At 40.0% G+C, this 19,722-nt stretch overlaps 1 pseudogene; it reads left to right on the top strand.

Moving 5' to 3' along the window:
* The first annotated feature begins 2,537 nt into the window (after positions 1–2,537).
* On the top strand, positions 2,538–8,514 carry LOC140944106 (uncharacterized; annotated as a pseudogene).
* The last annotated feature ends 11,208 nt before the right edge of the window (positions 8,515–19,722 follow it).

Below are 19,722 nucleotides of genomic sequence, written 5' to 3'. Positions count from 1 at the left end.
ATTTGTTAACCTGTGAGCAAGCTTTTGGGGGCGCTCTGGGGGTGGACAGCTTGGTCACAGGCTAATCGACCAGTCAAAAATTCGTACGTACCTTTAGGTGCTCCGTACACATGGAACCACGCTAGCCGTACGCAAATTTGAACACCTAGCCGTTCAAAAATTTGAACGCAAAAATCGAGGTCAAATTTTTGACCGGTACAGTCAAAAGTTTGAACGGCAAGGTGTGAACACTGTGACCAGCTAAATTTTGTACGGCAAAGGCGTGGCTGCATGGATGCGTGGTTACGCAGCTGGAAAAAGAGAGGAAGATTACGAACATGGATTTATGAATCGTGTAATGACTCGCTTTGATTGGAAATGTTACGGTTCGACAGTTCAGTGTGAACAGAGCAAAAATATTGAATGGTTCCGTATCTTCAAAACGTCCGGTCAAATTTTTCAACTGGTTGAAAATTCGACAAGTACTGTGTGAACGTACTCTAAACCTTTTCTTTTTTTACGTTCTCATTGGAGTCGTTGCCGTCGCGTCGTCGAATCTTAAAGTCCCTTTAATCGTTTAAAATCGCGATTATCGCGAAAAATAATAGGTGGTTTTCACGTTACGTCATCGCCGCCATGCTGGTGGACGGTAAACAAAAGATCGCTCATTAGCTCGCTTTGTTTGTCCACCAGCATTTGTTCATTTCACCATTGTTATTTGTGTCTCCCGAGATTGCATGAAAACCACCTATTGTGAGAATAAGGTAGTAGGCTACAACTTGAAACCTTACTTCCTTAAATTGACCTCAAAAGGCAGCTTATCGTCATTTAAGCCAGCTCGTAAATTGATCACGACCAGCTCCATCATTTTCATTTTCGTGCTTTAGTGCAGCTGCTGATCCAAAGTGTGGCGTCAAAGTAACGTTTGCCATTTCAACAATGGATGATCTCTCGGCAGAGGCTCTGGTTCTGTTACGTCAAGCGCTGCGGCTTCTTATCACTCCATTCTTCAATGCGTCAGTCAAGTCATCATGATTAACAATTCCTCCACGTGCAATATTGACCAATGTTGCTGTTGGTTTCATTAGGGACAGCTCCTTTGCTGACAACATGTGACTCGTTTCTGATGTAAGCGGTGTGCACGGTACAACAAAATCTGACTGAGACAGCAGATCTGAAAAATTGCTGCACAAGTGAGCACCTGGAAAATAAAATAGATGATAGAAATCACGGCTGCTCAGCGAGCGAAGTAAGCCGAGCGTGGCCTGCGGAAGAAAAAAAGACAAGGGAGCCTGTAGACTTTGTTTTGATGCCGCCCATCCAGGATACCGGATTCTAGTATCATGATCTGATTGGTCAGATCGCTGGCTGTTGACAAGTGAGCGATGAGTATTGGATGAATGTATTCCCCATTTCGCGAAAAATACGCACGTGCACGCGAATGTTACTGAGGCCAATGACTGGTTCAAGCGTAAAAAACATCATAACTTGATAGGTCGAATTACCTTATTGACATGTTAATGACATGTGTTACAGGACAACCTCGTCCCCAGGGCTTTTCCCTTAAAAAATGGCCGCCCCACCCATTTTCTAAGGGAAAAGCCCTGGGTACGAGGTTGGTTACAGGATAAATGCAAATGAGCAGATGGGCGGCATCAAAACAAAGTCTACAGGATCCTTTGCCTTTTCTTTTCACCCAGGCCACGCTCGGTTCACTTCCCTCGCCAATATTCTTTTTCAGCCCGCTCCACTTGAGAGCCTGTTTGCAGACTAGGCGAGAGAGGACATAAACCTTTGTGTGTAAAGAAAAACGTTAACATTTGTCGCATGTCAGATTGAGGTATGCACTTTAGGTTCTGACCATCTGAGTCACGTGCCTCAGGAGGTCTTGCGTGAAGTAGTACGCTGTGCATGGGCTGGTGACGAATTGAGGTTTTCTGTTGAAGTGAGCGAAACGTTTTCCCTAATTTCGACTTTCAATCGAATATTTTCCCTCTACCTTGTCGGTAGAAGAATAATTTGATTCAATGGAAACGTCCTGTTTAACTCAGCAAGCGATCAGCACATTTATAAATGGTTGGTTCACCCGTTATGGGTCTTATGGTGCGCAACGGACCATTTTTTCAGTTGTGACTTAGTACCCAAGCCTTTGAGTGAACGTGGGTAGTTCAAGGTTGACCGACCTTGTTTATAGATACCGACCAGACCTTTTCAAATTCTAAAAAGATACTGAATACGCTGAGGAGAACAAGATTAACTGATAACAAAACAGGAGGGATTAACATCAAAACAAGAAGAGGTATTGTGAAAAGCTTCAGAGACAACTGCACATGAAAGCTTCAGGAGCAAGCCAAACCAACAAGGACATGAAGCATGCTACATCTATATATTAAACAGAGATACATTTATATGACCAGTGTCTCAGTTTGTTGGACTCGACTGGACATTCTGAGGTAGATAAATAGACAGTTCACTGATACAGCTCAGTGGAAATGTCAATTAACTATACCGACATCTGTAAGCTAGTGAGGTCAAGTAAATAGCATTTCATTCATAATCGAAATACTTATCGCCAAGAAACCGCGGTATAGTTTCATCCTAGGCGTTCACCTATTTGCGAGCTGGAAAAAGGGAGTGTCACTACCTCCGATAAAGCTAATCTTCGAGATGCTTTCCTACGTCAAAGCCGTCCTTTTTGCTATCGCTATTAGCTTTGAAATGTCCTCTATAGCTCAAGCGACACTTTACGCTAACTGCAGCTTTGTGGGGTTAAAAACATTACAGAAAAGTGAAAACAAGTCTTCGTTAATAACATTAACGTCTGAGCTTCCTTCGTCAAGAAACCTAGGCTGCACCGTAAAGGCAGACAACGCAAACAGTATTTTATATTTGAGAGGTAAAAGAAACAACGATTCGAAAGAAGGTGAGTTAAATCCGGGCCCTCGGGATAGAAAGCTATCACTAGAGGGCTAGGTTGGTTATTCATGATCATGTAATTACTATTTCGCGCATTGTAGTATTCAGTGAAGGTTTCCATCTCGTTTCAGTTTGTTTTACTTACAAGGCCTTGCAATGCAACCCGTTTACTTTCAACCTAGGGTCTTGACAAGATGTCTTCAAGACTTTGCCCGTTTTGGTTTTCTTGAACTCATATTTTGTCAATTAAATAGCCCAGAACATGCAATCGATAGTCGATATCGCGAATAATACGAAATGCGACACAGACTAAATTTACTGAAAACCTCTTCAGCCGCCAGAGCCGTATGACTGAAGGGCTGAAAACCCAGTAAACTGTTTTGAGTTATATTCTGAACTTACTCTAACTCTTTACTAGTGCAAGAGAATTACTTGCCTTGAGGGAGCCAGACATCAATTGTTTATTGAAATGAAGTGCCATCATGGTTTTATGGTTTTGTATTCATCGGCCTTGATCGGATGACCGGGCACCGACACATAACTACGAATTGCATTGCAGCTATGCTGGACTAACAAACTCTCCCACTTAAATTACAGAGGCGAAGGAGCGTTTTGAAACGTGAATGGGGGAGCTCATCTTTCACTCAGTCATGCGCATTAACTCCTACTCAGATTTTCAAAAATGCCTTTAGCGTTGTTCGTTGCCCCATCAAACCTCCTTGTAAACTTCATAGTGTCTAGTGTGCCGGAATCGATTTTTTTCAGGCTGTCCTGCTTCGTGTAGTTCTTGAGTTGTCTTAGGGCAGAAAATGTGCGCCCTGAAGTCACCGATGCCATAGATATTGCGAGGGCTTGTATGATCCGGATGTAAACCCACCACGTAGGGTGGGATTACATCCGGGGAGGGGAGACTGGTTAGGAAAGCCGGCAAACATCAAAGTTGAAAACAACGGTGGTGTAGTTTATTTTGGAAGCTCCCTGACCGTGCACAATCTTTTGTTTTTTGTCATTCACAAATTGTGACTGAATAAATTAATGCTAGCAATGATTTTATTGGTCAGTAACTTCAAAATAATAGGAATGCTACTGAACGTTGTGCGCGGTCAGGTCCAAAAAATCTAACAACATATAACAAAGGGTTTCCCAACCATTCCACTTAATTAACTATGCTCAGACATAATTTTAGCTAAAGCTAATAATGATAATATATTTACATACATAATTACATACATATTGCTGGTTTTCAAAGTCACGCCATTCAAAATAGATCAAAATAAAAATCACAACCGTTCAATCCGCGTGCAATAGATAAAGTCCAGAATCTGGGAAATGAAAGTAGGTACATATACAAAGACCCTCGCCCAGATTCAGGTCAGAGGAATATTTCGTATACGAGATATCCGAAGAAATGTTTTACCCAAACTTATACTGAGATTTGTATGGAGACGCCATGCTGGTCGGCTCACCTGGATGAGCTCCAACGGGCGGACGGAAACCAACAGAAACATCTGTTACCGAGTTTTGCTACAGAAGCGTGAATTTATTCTTCGAGAAACTCATAAAGATTAAAGTAATACTTTTTCTAATACATGAACTGTTAGATAGCAAAGTTTCCTGAAATAAGTCGTTTTTTTAACCTACATGACAGCTCTCTTGGCCGTCATGTAAGTGCCGCGTCACGCAAAAGCCTAGAAATTCAAGCGTACTCTATCACAACACCAAGAACCCTTTTGAAGCGAAAATTTGTATGTTTGGATCTTAGCGACGTCATGTGAAAACCAACAATAAAACGTGATACATATTTGAAAGGCCTTGTGTTAACTTGAACGGCTTTCTAAAATTCATATGACGTATTGCTGTCTTGAATAGTTAGGAATTATATTTTCGTCAATTTTCTCGAGCTTCTACAAGAGCATCCAACCTTCAATTCAGTTTTTGTATGATGGATTGCTGTTCCTGTTTGACAGGTTTTCTTTACCTATCAGTCTATGGCAAAGGCAACACCTTCAACCCTGAGGGTTATCTGGACCTTTCAGAATCTTCAATTCACGACCAGTGGGGAAGTCTGTCGTTCTGTCCTTCTAATTCAGGAGATGACCCGATGGAAAAACACCTGACCCTTTCAGGAACACCCGGGGTGGGTTTCACAGTAGAAGCATCTCAAGACAATGGAATAGGCCTCGATGACCCTAAAGAGTTTGAAATAAACCAACGGGATACTGTATATGTTTTTCAGTTTATCCCACCTAAAGACATCTCAAAGACGCAGCTTGATATAACGGTTACTTCCGACTCGGATGTCCCATCTTACTTGAAAGTTTCACAAAACTGTCAGGACGTTAATAAGGACAACATCGGAAATGTGGACTATAGAGGCGAGTCCATTCGTCTTTCGTTCGCAAAGAAAGGACGTATCACTTTATCCAAGGTATCTATTCCCCCTTTGACTGACTCCACAGCTAGCTGGTACATTGGCCTTGCACTGAACAACGCTGCAGGTACAACGCCATTAAATGCAAATAAAACTGGAACATTAACTTTGAAAAAATCGTTTAGCTACTCGTATGCGGGGCCCATGTCATTCATATGCTTGGTACCCTTTTTCGGTGGTGGCATTGCAGTTGCCTGGGCTTTGATTTGTTTCAAAGAACCTCATGTTCATCCATTTCAATCTTCTAACAGTCCAGTAACAGTAACTTGGGGCGAAGTCTGCACAGCCATGGGGGACGTCATCAGGAACCACTGGTTTGCAGGAGGGCCCAAAACCTTCTCGTACATCACATGCATTGTCGGTTGCGTCTTGATGGTTGGAGCTTTTCAGTTTGTTTATGCAGAATGGTATTTGATGATTGAAGAAGGCGATAGAGACCATTGTTACTATAACGACTTTTGTTACAGGGTATCAAGTAGCGATATTCCATTTAATTTAATGAGTAGCAATTTTGCATATATAGTGCATGCCTTTAGCATTGTCTGTCTGGTACATGGAGGCAGAAGTACTAGCCCGTTGTAAAAAAATAGATTCCGAGGAACACAAAAGGAAATTTTCCTTTTCAATAGGTTACGCTTTTGCGTGGGCGTTGTTTTCAACACTTTACCATCTTTGCCCAAGTAAGATCACATTTCAGTTTGATACGGCATTTATGTTCGTCATTTTCTGCCAGGAAGACGGAGAGGCGAGAGATAATGTGGGAGCACCAAATTTCTTCCTTGCCTTTATAGTCCCACTTTATATTTTAAACTATCTCGGTTCACTGAATCACTACAGGGAAGGTCTTGTCCCAACGGCGGCCTGGGCCGTACCCCTTGCTCTTTGGTGCTTTGTTATTGTTAACTGGGTTGGCTATAAACTGTATTTTAAAGACTGGAAACGGTGTTCGCTATTGGAAGGGGACAAGTGTAAAAAATGTATTGGCCTTACTATTGGTGTGAGCATAGCAGTCCTTCTGCTATGTTTGATGACGATTATCGATAGCCTTCCACAAGCGCTTCTTTTTACCTGTATTGCAGAAAGCATATTCGTTACTACGATGAAAGTCTGCTTGGGGCGTGAGCGTGAGTGTGAGTGTGATCGTAAGTGTAAGTGTGAATGTTGTTCTTTAAAACGTTTTTTCACTTGGTTCTATGTATTGATAACCATAGCGTTTTTAGTTTCCGCATTCTATATTTTTAAGGTCTTTCCAACAACAGATAAAGCAAACACTCCTGAGAAATCTCGTAATGAAAACCACGAATGCAAATGGTTCGGTTTCTTCGACTACCACGATATCTGGCACTTTTTGTCTTCATTTGGTCTGCTGATGGGAGCACACCTTCTGATGTTTGCCAGCCATACTGCTCCGAGCAACGATAGCGGTGAGAGTTCACTTGACAGGGTGAAAAGTCGGCAACAGCGTAGCGAGGGATTCAGCAACCCTGGTTTCCAGAGTCCGGGCGACGAAACACCCATGGAGGCGGTATCCAATCAATCAGTGTGATTGTGCTTTTACTGTCCCATAGACGAAAGCAAAGGCTTACCCATTAAAATGTTAAAATCAGGCTAAATAGAATTCGGAAAACTGCTCATTAAAAAAGTCTCAAAAGAATTAGTGACCTATACATTTCCTTCGTTTAAACTCTTTTTCCTGTTTTGAGGTCTGATTTTAATATATGAAGTTCTACAGTACTACTGCAAAACAAAAATACTATGTTGACCAATCAGCGACCGTTGAACCAGATTCCGACTGAGCAAACCTACGTACGTCATCAGTATGGAATTTGGGCTGAATCGCAGACTTGATGAAAGAGGAGAGACGGCTGTATTCGCTATGTTACACACTCCTGAAAATTGTTTGTCAAAGACGTTACTTCAAAATTGCCTCCCATGGCGGCAGGATGTATACGTGTGTCAGTTTAGACTCTTTTCGTTTCTCGGTTAGTGGTGTGTGGACCTCTAGTAACATTGCACCTTTCTAACCTCGGCTAAGATAAGAAAATCTGAATAACCAATACCTCGTTCAGAAATGAGTTGAATTGTTTTTGGGGAAAAAACCTATTTTGTACTCTATAAAGGGCACTCAGTACTTTAAACAAAGATGATTTTAAAATGCCTTAAAATCTAGTCATGCATTTATATGTAGATATCCAATTGTATTAACCTTTTTGATCCATTGATTTTTTATTATTGTATGCAGTTACTTAGAAACTCCTGGACCTCTCGGGAATAAGCCACTTTTTATCGTTGACAACGAACTTTCAGTCAACTGACAGAGAAAAAGCCTTTTCTATTCACAAACTCAGTAAGGCCACTTAACGGCGAGCATTCATAAATAGCATTTTCATGAAAATCCCAATGAGAACATGAACAGACTTTTTGTAAAGTGAAATGTAGGTCTTAATGTAGGTCTGATGTTGTCCGAGAGTCGATTGCAATAGGTAGCCTGTGCATAGTCGCCCCCTCCAAAGAGGGGAGGGAGCATCTGTGCTGACACAGTCAAGAGCCTACACACAGTAATCTTTTTTAACCCTTTTTAATACATATTATATCCAGGAAGAAAAGTTGATGTTGAATAGTAGGATTTTAGAACATCATTATCTTGTATTAGAATTTTGTATTTTGGTAGCTTTTTTGCACTAATGCAGCTACGATAATTACGTGAAACATAGTCACGTAATAGTGATACTCAGGCTGAAGTCACCTTTTGAGTGAGTTTAGGCAACAGGACGGCAAAATGCTTACGTGTGACAAACGTGATAGTACTATTACTTGCGTGTTTTATCGTGATCTTCACTTAACTTTAATTTTTCCTATTCGTTTACAAAAAGATCTGTTTAAAGAAAGGTGAAGTTTGTGGCGGAAACGCAATTATGGTCACGCGTGTCACACAAAGTTTGTCGTCTTCTTTCCTCTCCCGTCCTGTTGCGTACTGCTGATGTGCCACTGGTTCTTTGAAACAAAAGAACTATCGGGGATTTAGAGTGTCTGCGACGCAGACTAATAGGACTTATGGCGGACCTGACGTCATCATGGGAAAACGCTCTTTTTGAGTCACTTTAAAATAAGACTTAGTTAATATGCTAGCTTCTTAACTATAAAATAAAAGTGTTTGTCAGATCTACTGCGTGTGAATTTAAAAACCATTAAACTTTTTAAATTTTCTTCGCTAAGTCTCATTTTGTTTGTATCTTCAGCTGCGCTGTTAACCTACTTGCGAAAGCGTGAGGTAATAATGACTGAACATTAACCAAGTATTCTTGATCTTCTTCGCGTCTACAAAGACCGAGACGTCTAGGCCCATAAAATAGGAAAAGGAACAAGGCTAATACCCATCTCGACCCTGAACAGGCGATTTATTAATATATGACAAAGGAGACGGATGTTTACGTGGATATTTAGTTTTGTCAAGAGCCATAATGGGACAGAGACGGAAACGCCCAGTCTAGCCCTTGAGATATGTAAATTTCACCAAAGTTATTTTTAGACTAATTAAACGCTTGAATTAATCGGAAATTGGTTTCCGGAGAGGTCCGCAAACTTTTATTAAGCGCTGTCAAGAAATAATGGTGTCCGGCATGGAGGTGCGTTTTATCGACGAAAGTGATTTTGTGAAAGGAATTGGTTTTATCTTGAGAGATTGTTCCGATTGGGAGCTAGATTCCACGATTTCGTTGGAGATGACTGATTTGCTAGATGATATATCAATTTTTTAGAAGGAACTGAAGTTCGCTGACAACGATCATAACCACAGAAATTTCAATTTTCGGCACTGGAACCTCGGCAGAAAGAAAAAACAACAACAAAAGGCAAACGGAGGAGTGGGAGTAGTAATAGACGAGGGGTTCTACGAAGTGATGGAGGTGGTGGAGTGACGTCACAATAGCTCAGGGGATTAAACTGATGAGATCATCATCTAAAAATAGAAAGGTATTCTGTATAACAATCTAGGGAGTTGACGTCATCAAAAAACGACGAGATTATCATCAAAATAATCATTTAATATGGTAACTGGTGAGATGGCATCATCAGCTTAAATTAGACAGGGTTTTTTGACATGATCAGCTATTTTCTATAGTCTATGACATCATTATTTATTTTTATCTTTTTAAGACCATATAAATGAAGGTTGTTATAATTATTAATTATTATTGTCATCCAAAACGAAAATGGGTATTATTCAGTCTTTCACAAGAATAAAGCTTAATTATTATCGTATGATTGCGAGGGCCATAGTTCCCCCCTCAAAAGAAATAACGTCTCTCAAGAAAACATTTTGCGACCTCCCAGGGTCAACAATTTCCAAGCTGAAAGAACTCCATTCTGAAGTATTTCTAAAAGTTAATTTGGGCAGACTCTTGGTGTTCTTGAAATTTGCAGAGGATCTGGAACTGACGCAGGAAGATTGGGGACAGTTATATGCTGTTATTTATCCCACTTTAATATATCAAATCTGAGAGCAGTTATATTAGGCGATGATGTAGATAGTAAAATCATTTAAGATTTACCCACAAGTTGTTACCCACAAGCATCTGGGTGTAACATTCTCATCTGATCTATCTTGGAAACATCATGTCCTTGCAATAGCTGCTAAAGCCAACAGGATCTTGGGTCTACTTAAACGTACATTTGGCAGGTGCTCTGAAGCAATAATAACTGGATACAAAACAATGGTTCGTCCTATCATCGCATACGGATGTCCCGTTTGGAATCCACATCAAGCCTACCTGTCAGACAAACTTGAAAGAATCCAAAGAAATGTCTCACGCTGGATCCTTGGTGGACCTATTGATTATACCGAACGTCTGCAATACCTTGGTTGGATGGAGCTTAAGTCCCGTAGGGAATATCTATCGATAATTCAATTATTAAAGTTTATTAATGGTTTCTCGAGAGTTAAGCTTGACAATTATTTATCTTTCTCTCGTGCTAGCACTAGATCAAGAAATAGTAGGAAGTTTTGGAAACCTTTTTCAAGAACTAATATTTTAAAATTCTCTTTCTGGCATAGATATATAGATAAATGGAAATCGTTACCAGATTCTCTAATATGTGCCGATTCATTGTCAAAATTTAAAAAGGGCTTAAGAGAACACTTTTTAAACTAGTAAGTAATGAACATAAAATTGTTGCGATTGCATATTTAATTTGATAATTAGATAATTTTTAATAACTCCATTATTAATAGATATATTTTAGTGATATCTTTTACATTTCTCCTTACATTATAATAGTTTTTATCTGACTTATATTTCCTTAATAGCTTTGTAGATATTTTTAGGGGGTCATCTTAAGAGAGGATTCAGTTCCTCTCTGATGGCAGCCTTTCTGTATTGATTATTACAAATAAAGTTGTTTTAAATGAATAAATAAGTAAATAAGACTCGAACATTGCGAAGTGATTAGAGCGATAGGTTGTTGTCCACCATCGACCACTTTTGAACATCGTTAGTCAGTTAATTATGCGAGTTCGCAAGCCCACCGTTGCATACAAATTAGTACAGCTCTGCAGGAAAAGCCCCAAGAGAGAACCTTCATGTGACTTATTATGATAAAAACAATAAAAACATTAAATAACTTAACAAGGATCAATTGAAACACGCGACTTACAATTGTGAGCAATAAAGTTTTTAAAAAACTTTATTAAAAACCAATAACAAAAAGAGCCAAAATACACAGCGATTTGAAAGGAAAAGGAATGAAAATTAATCCTTTGATTGACTATTACAAATTCGTTTTCTCCGTTTTATTACGAGGAATAATAAATAATCCTTCCGAGTCTACACAATTTTCCTATAGCCTCTAAGCCAAGAGTTCGACTTTCTTTGTTTCTTTCGGTTTATCTTGTTCTTTGTAGTTGTTTTTTTAGCTTTTGCTTTAAAAGAGGCTTTATTTCTTCGTGATCTTGACAGTTCGTACACCGTTTCTTGTGTCTGTACTGGACTGCGAGTACTAGTTTAGTGATTTTTTCCGGAATTATCCGCTACACTTTCGTAAACGACGACTTTAACTTTAGGCTGCAGTTTCGCCTCTTGTAAATACTGTCTTCGCTGTATGTGGTCTACCTGATGAACATCCGCGAGATGGTTAGCTAATCTGACAAGGTACTTCGCCCTGCACCATGAAATCGGACAGTTTCTGCAAACTCTCTTTTAAACCATGTTCAAAAAACTGTTGACAGTTCGATGGCTGAACACAAATGACTACCATTCCGCAACTAGTCAGGTTATACAGATTATTAGAAAGGCCAAATATAGGCCCGAAAGGCCATAACCAGGCCAGAAAGGCCAAAACCAGGCCAAAAGAGACAAAAGGAGACAAACGGGCCATTTTCAGACATCTGTCCTTTTTCTCGTAAACACGCGTGAGTGTCGCGCGTCGCTAGTTACCCAACAGCTTTTAATATTGGAATCATCATCTTTATTAAGTGTAATCACAAATAACAGTGCCTAATTAAAAAGTTTTGTTCTTCCTTTAGTAACTGGTATTTCAAATTTCAGATTTGTCATATATTGCACAAGTTTACTGTTATTGTTATTATGATCAAGTCATCAATAACACACTTTAAGTTTGGTTGTTTATGGTTTTTAATGAAATGTAACAATACAAAGGTCCAGGAAATAAAATATTCTGTAACATTCATAGCAAGTCAAGTTTCGTTTGTCTTTACGGTGCAGCAATGGGTCAGGAATCTTGAAGAAGGAATCTGAGAACTTAACTTCATCACCGAAGACTTGTTTCCATTTTTCTCCTATGTTTTTAAACCCACAAGTTTGCAGTCAGAATCAAACGTCGCTTGAACCATATAATGGCGAGTTTCTAAGCTCCAAAAGATCACAAACGCAAGGCTTGCGACAAAGGAAAACATGGTGAAAATCAGTTGGAATAAAGACGTTTACACCCAGTCGACCTCAGTTCTTTTTTAACGTGCGCCAGCGAGGCTATGGCTTGCGGTTATTGATTTTCAAAATGGCGAACCACAAAGTCGATCTGGGTCAGATAAGAAGCGAAGAAATCGTTTAAAGTAGATTCATAGCCTGCGTAGCAGGCGTCGAAAGGGGTAGGGGGTAGGGGATAGGGAGGAAGGGAAAAAGGGGAGGGGGATTGGGGAGAGGGGGAGGGGACGCCTGCACTAAGAACCCCCTTTTGTTCATATCTGCGGACGCCGGCGTCCGCAAATTCCTGATTGGCTGAGCCGTAATGAGTAACATATTGAAATGCGCGTTTCACAAATCAACAAACAGTCGAGATGGCAGCGGTAGACGTGGATGTCGTAGGGAGTGCTTTGAGAGATGTGAATTTATCTAGTGGTAGAGAAACTGTTTTAAAACCAGAGCAAGAATCAGCAGTAAGGGCTCTTTTAGCCGACAGAGATGTTCTGGCGGTTTTGCGGACCGGATACGGCAAGAGTTTAATTTATCAAATGTTTGTACGCGCGAAGAACTACGAGCTAAATGGTAATGCGGCGATTCTCGTCATTTCGCCACTGAAAAGTATTATCGAAGACCAGTTGCAGGAGATGGAATTGTTGGGCTTATAGAGCTTATTTAAGGGATTAGGCGCCCATCCAGCGAAAGATTTAGCCAATTTATCGAACGATGACATTCGCCGATGTAACTAAGCAATAAAAGAGGGTGGTTTTACCTCATGCCAAAATGCTGCTTATATCCAATAAAGTTGTTTTTATCTGCTGGGTAGATTATGCTCTGGAAGGTTCTGCATTTATACTGAGCAAATGTTATTTAAGCCGCATGTTTCACACTGAGAGGTCATGACATACATATCGATTGACTGTAGTTATTGTTTTCTGGTCGGCAGCATTTGCCCTCTGATGCAAGCGCAATTTCTTTGACCTCTTTTGAAGCGTAAAGCTTTTTTTATTACGGCTGAATAAGGGTTTCAATTTTCTCCAAAGTGCCTTCTGGATCTGAATAACTAAACGAATTTCTTTAGTCCGTGAGTGTAATGTTTTTCTGCAATGGCGAGTGTAGCGACACTTGATTGACAGTAAGCGTAATCGGATTACTAGAAAATTGGTAGGCGTTATGCAAAAACATAGGCTCTTAGAGCAGGCGCTCCCTTTCTCCCTCCCCCTCCCCTTTTTGCGCCTGCCACGCAGGCTATAGATTCATAAAGATCCCATTGGGCTAATTAATCGTGCTAAGCGACAGGTATAGACATTTTTCAAGGTGTGACTTTAATTAAGTAATTTATTTATTCACACGAAACTCCTCTGGACCCTGTGGTACGGCCGCACATTTAATAACATTTAATAGCATTTTAATACAAGTAGCCGTTTGAAACCAAAGTTTAATTGTAACCTTTCTTTATTTTTATCTGGTATGAATAGCTGAAGTGCAGAATTTCAGAGGTGTATTAACTTGTATTAGAATTTAAGCGGTTGTCGTAGCTTTTTTTGTAAATTATATACATACTGATTTCAAATATTGTGACATCAATAGTGATGAAAAAGACTGTATTTGAATTAGTTGCCTATTACCCATAGAACATAGAGTTTATTAGGTTTTTAATGAGCTCCTCAAACATTTTTAGATTTGCATTTAGTATCATGAAATGATTATAATTCCGGTTATAAGTTTTGCATGGGTTTATACATTAAGAGGTTTTGCGAGTGGCCTTATATCCTGAGGACTTTTCAGCGGATTAAAAAAAACGTTTCGTAACAAGCTGGCAACAAAACATACTTTATTTCACTACAAGAAAATACCGGTACCTCAAAAATATATTATAAACTGTGAGCAACAAATAACAAGACGCATATCTGATATATGAATAAATATGGACCTATAACTAGAGGTTTCAAATTCTGAGTATGCTGCGAACAGATGCTGGGCAGTTGTTAACAGGCCTTTGGTCGAGCGGGGTGGGGAGAGGGAAAAGCGAAAAGGCCTGTAGACAAACATTTGGGACCGCCGTTCCACGGTACCCGCTATGCATCAGATCCTGATGCAAGCTCCTATTGGCGAGAACACTGACTGTTGACTGGTCTGATTGACATCGGCTTTTCGTTCGGCACGTAGCACGCGATTTGATCACAGAGTGGCAATAACAAAACAGTCCAAAGACTATACAAGGGGAGGAACTACGCGCTCCGGTCAAAAGACTCAAACTGTCTTTAAAAAAACCCTAAGCTGGAGTTTATAGTTACCGAAGCACAATGCAATTCTCCATAGCTGATGTAACTTCGGTTTAAGCTGCACTTAAATCTTATAATTTTGGATCTGTAAATAACTATTCGTGATAATTTTTGAACAGTCTGCAAAGAAAACGAAAGAGCTGGGCCCAGCGTCAGAATACAACATTGCACAAAAACATTACATTCACGGACTAAAGAAAATCGCTTACTTATTCAGACCGAGAAGGCACTTTGGAGAAAAGTAAGACCCTTATTCAGCCGCAATAAAAAGCTTTACGCTTCAAAAGGGGGCAAAGAAAATGCTCTTGCATCAGAGGGCAAATCGCGTCGACCAGAAACAAAAACCACAGTAAATCGATGTGTGCTATGACCTCTCAGTGTGAAACAAGCGGCTAAAATCACATTTGCTCTGTGAAAATGCAGAACCTTCCAGAGAAAAACCAACCCTGCAGAGGAAAAAAACTTATGGGAACAAGCAGCATTTTGGCATAAAGTAAAAGTCGTGTCGGCCTACCACCCCCTTTTATTGCTATAAATACCTGAAGGTGTAATAGGCCATTTGCACTAAGAGGTCATGTGACATTGTTTTATGAAAATGAAAGTTATGTGGTTTTTTCTTCAAAAACGATTAGTGGGTCTTATTTTTAACAAAATAATAGTGATTTGGTTTTTCAAACCTGCACCATTTTCTTAAAATGAGTGAGTTCGTAGTTGGTCACGTGACCAAAATGTAATTTTTAAAATTATGAATTACCTCTTTCTGAACACAAATTTTGCACTTAAACTTCAAGGAAAATATTGAAAAGTTGATGTGGGAATGTTTACAGCACATCTGAGCGTAACTATCAAACGTTTAACAAGATCTAAGCAAAAAGTAGTTTTGGCCGCCATGTTGGAGGGCAAGAGTATGCCCTCCAACATGGCGGCCAATACAAATGATACTACTTTGTTGAAAAATCAAAGTGCCATAAAATATCTCCCTTAAATGCGTTTCCTCTCAAATTTCGGGTGTAAGATAAATTTTACGCGCTCTGTCAATTTTTGGCATCAGCAAGATTCCAACTCATTGTTTAAAGGAAGCATTAGTCACGTGACCTCTTAGTGCAAGTGGCCTATTCCATTTGGCGATCGAAGCGCTGCTGATCTCTTTGTACTTGTCTTCGAAGATTCACGTTCTGGAGAAGTTATGATAGTATCTGTACCTTCCGCATTTCAAGTTCGCTTATTTCAGCGGCTTGTTAAATTACAAACCGAACTAGCAAGACGAACGGCTTATTAATTCTCTTACCGGAAATCAACGACTTTTTGCAAAATCGACAATGAGGTTCGTGCTCCATTTTACTCTGTTTTCAGACGGAGCAAAGCACGGCTCATTTCCTGTTAATTTTCCCAGGAGTTACTCACGCGCGAAATTGATTGACCGATAGCGATCTTACTGACAGATGATCGGCAGGATAACTACAAGAGGGCGGAATAGCGGCCTCAAATGTTTGTCTACAGGCTCTCTCCCCCCCTTTCCCTTCCCTTTCTTCGCTATTTTTCCCCAAACAGAGAGCCTGTTCACAGGCTAGGGCAGTAACACCAGTAACTTGGAACATCAAGATTACTTAACTGAAAATAATAGGCGCCGCTAAGATCCCGGTGGAAGCGGTCCAGTTTTCAGTCGGAAAACTCTTTGCTGTTTTGTTGATAAGGAGTACATCTGTGAAAGTGGCCTGTTTGAACAACGAACAGCTTACTTTATCCCGTGATAATCCGAAGACCTTTATTTTGCTTTAAAGATACAAAAAATACAGGTTATTTAATATTTAACGTTTTGGAACAAAAGAAATTAATTTTTAACTTTTTTGACAACCGTATCTGAAAAAAATTAACCGATAGCCGTAAAAGAGCCAAAATTTTAGCCGATAACCGTGAAAGCCACCACCCCATTCTGACCCTCATTAAATTGAACGGAACATTTCTATTTGATAGCCTGTAACAAAAGTCATTATAGTAACAATGGTCTCTATTCTGACTCTATCGCCATCTTGAATTATCAAATGCTAATCTGCATAGACGAACTGGAAGGCTCCCACCATCAAGACGCAACCGACAATGCATGTGATGTACGAGAACGTTTTGGGCCCTCCTGCAAACCAGTGATTCCTGGTGACGTCCGCAATGGCTGGGCAGACTTCGCCCTAAGTTACTGGACTGTTAGAAGATTGAAATAGATTAACATGAGGCTCTTTGAAACGAATCAAAGCCCAGACAGCTGCAATACCACCACAGAAAAAGGGTAATTGCAACCATATAAATAATATGGTCCCTGCATACGATTTTGTCAAATTTAATGTGCCAGTATTTGCGTTCAACGGCCTTGTACCAGCTTGCTGAGTCGGCCACAGAAGGAATAGATGCCTTGGATAACGTGAAACGTCCTTTCCTCGCAAAAGTAAGACGAATAGACTCGCCTCTATAATCCACAAGTCTAACGTTGTCCTTAATGTCCTGACAGATCCGTGACACTTTCAAGTAAGAGAGCGCATCCGAGTCGGAAGTAACCGTTATGTCAAGCTGCGTCTTTGAGATGTCTTTAGGAGGGATAAACTGAAACACACTTGTATTCCGTTCATTTATTTCGATTATTTCATTTATTCCATTGTTTTGAGATGCTTCTACTGCCACTCCGGGTGTTTCCGACAGCGTGAGGCGTTTTTCCATCGATTCATCTCTTGAATGAGAAGGACAGAACGACAGACTTCTCCACTGCTCGCCAAGTGAAGATTCTGAAATGTCCATGTGACCCTCAAGGAAGGTGTTGCCTCTGCCCTAGACTGATAGGTGAAGAAACCTGTCAAAGACGAACAGTAATCCATCATATAAATACTAAATTGGAAGTATTTGCTTCATCGAAAGGATACTGACTTGCAAAAGCTCGATACCACACTGCACAGTTTTTAGCGTTATACCAAATCTGGTAACTTTAGGGGATGAGATACTGCCCGAGGAATCGATCATGCTGTTTCAGCAGCCTTTCATTGAGCTCTTGTATCAAGTCGTGATCTACTAGAAGTAAGCACAGTGCTCTTCGCCAGTACTGTTTGGATGTGCTGATTTGCTGTCACGCGATCGGGCGCGTTATTCTCGGATCATTATGTTCCACTCCGCTGTCATTTCTTTGGCTGTTTCAAACAGCCCGTCCCACACAATGTCGTCATCTCGCTCCTCTCGTGGTACATTGATCACAACCCGAGATTCGTTTGCTGCTTCAATCAGGTCTAGGTTTTTGCGCTGAGCATGTTCATGACAGAGCAACTGTCTAGTTTGTATGAGACTAAATATGCTCTGTTGCACAGAGGCATATTATAAAATCAAACAGTCTTATTGACCATAGATAACTCCTTGCCCTACTTTCCAAAGCCTGCACGACAACGCTAAATGCTGTACGAAAGGTGAACAGAGATCTGCCCTGCTCCCTCAACGAGTCTCACAAGGCACAATCCTTTGTTTTTTGTTCTCAAATTGTGACTAAATAAATCAAAGTGACGTTTCTACTGGTCAGTAAGTTTAAAATAATAGGAATGGTATTGAAGGTTTGCACAGTCAAGTCCAAAAAATGCGAAAAAAAAAAAAAACATATATATGAGACACAGAAGTCTGACAGGCCTCAGTCTGGCTTCATAACCACTATGAATTCGTATTCATGATTACCATGAATTAAGCAAGATTTAGTCATAGAACAAAAGAGTTTGTCGGCTCGAATGTTGAACATGTTTAGGTCTGTGTTCAGTAGTTGGACATCGAAAAAGTTAATGTTAGTTGTACTTGCGTCCTTTAAGAGGATGTTCTTATAATTTTTTATGCTCTCTTTTAAACCATTTTAACTTTGTTTTGCTCTTTAGTGTTGTCTTTCTGATTTATCTGTTATATTTAACTGTATAATATCTTTATCTGCACTGGGAACTTATTTGTGTAAAATCTAAAAATCTAAAAACAGGCCTAGGTGGTGTAGTTTTCTCGTGTGACGAAAACTTGCATAAAGGCCGTAATTAAATGGAATGAAATTAAATCAAGGCTATTGAAATGTGTTACCTTGCATGGACTCATTTTTAATAGCAGGATTCAAAGCGACATTATCTGTAGAACGATTGCAAGAAAGATTCGGGCTTGCGAGACCAGTAAGATGTGCGCGTTATTGACCAAGCATGAGATCAAGATGACTTCAAATTGCCAAGTTCTTTTTCTTGCGTCTTTATTGACCGAGTTGCGAAGTCATGGTCCATAGAAATGTGTTGTTCCAGAAAATGTCCCTACCCCCAACACGGACACTTTTGCTTCAAACCCCTTCCAATTCCAGGGGGTGCTTGTCATAACCCATTAGCCGTTGGAATTTCCGTGATTTTTCATCTTGGTTGGGTACCATCTGGAGAGAATATTTCCCTTTAAAATGCTGTTGTTCTATACTTGCGAAATATAATTGTTTCTGCGATAAAGTGAGAAAAAAATCTCTGTAATAATGTTAATTGATACATATTTGGTCTTTCTTAGCTAATAACTAATAGTAAGCCACTTGCATAATCAGAAGTTGGTTTCAGGAGAAAACTTTTATTCAGTGTATGTTGTCATGAGCAAATAGCGGAACATTATGCTCTCTTGGCGTGTCACCTTTTCAATAATCTGCATTGTTTGTTTTAAAGGTGATGGTACATGGGACGATTCGCAACGACGATTTTTTGCGCAACACAGCGTTGCAATATTGGAACAATGTTGCTACCATTTGAATCAATGTCGCAACAATGTTGTAACGCTGTGTTGCGCTAAAAATCGTCGTTGCGAATCGTCCCGCGTAACATCACCTTAAGGCAGTCGCGCGTGGACTTGATGACATTTCAAAAAATCGATTGAAATGTGCGGACGTTCCAGGGATTAGACTTCCGTTTAATTACAACCTTTATTGTAAAAATTACCTGACGGAAAGTAGAGACCTTTAGATTCGAGGACGAGGACGACCACGAGTACGAGATTTTCGCTTCTTCTCAAAATATAGACTTCCCAGAAAGCTTCATTTTACCATTTTTCTTTAGAAAAGTTAGCATTGTTATCTTTAGTGAAGGAGGTTACGCGCTCTCCCGATCGCAAAATGATAAAACTTCTAACATTTGATAACTTGTTTTCGTCATCACGACATTCGCGCGAAAACTCGTAGTAGAAT

Source organism: Porites lutea, chromosome 7 (assembly GCF_958299795.1).
Source record: "Porites lutea chromosome 7, jaPorLute2.1, whole genome shotgun sequence".
NCBI lineage: Eukaryota > Metazoa > Cnidaria > Anthozoa > Scleractinia > Poritidae > Porites > Porites lutea.
The sequence above is the reverse complement of the archived record's forward strand: the minus strand, read 5'-3'. Positions and strand labels throughout refer to the sequence as shown.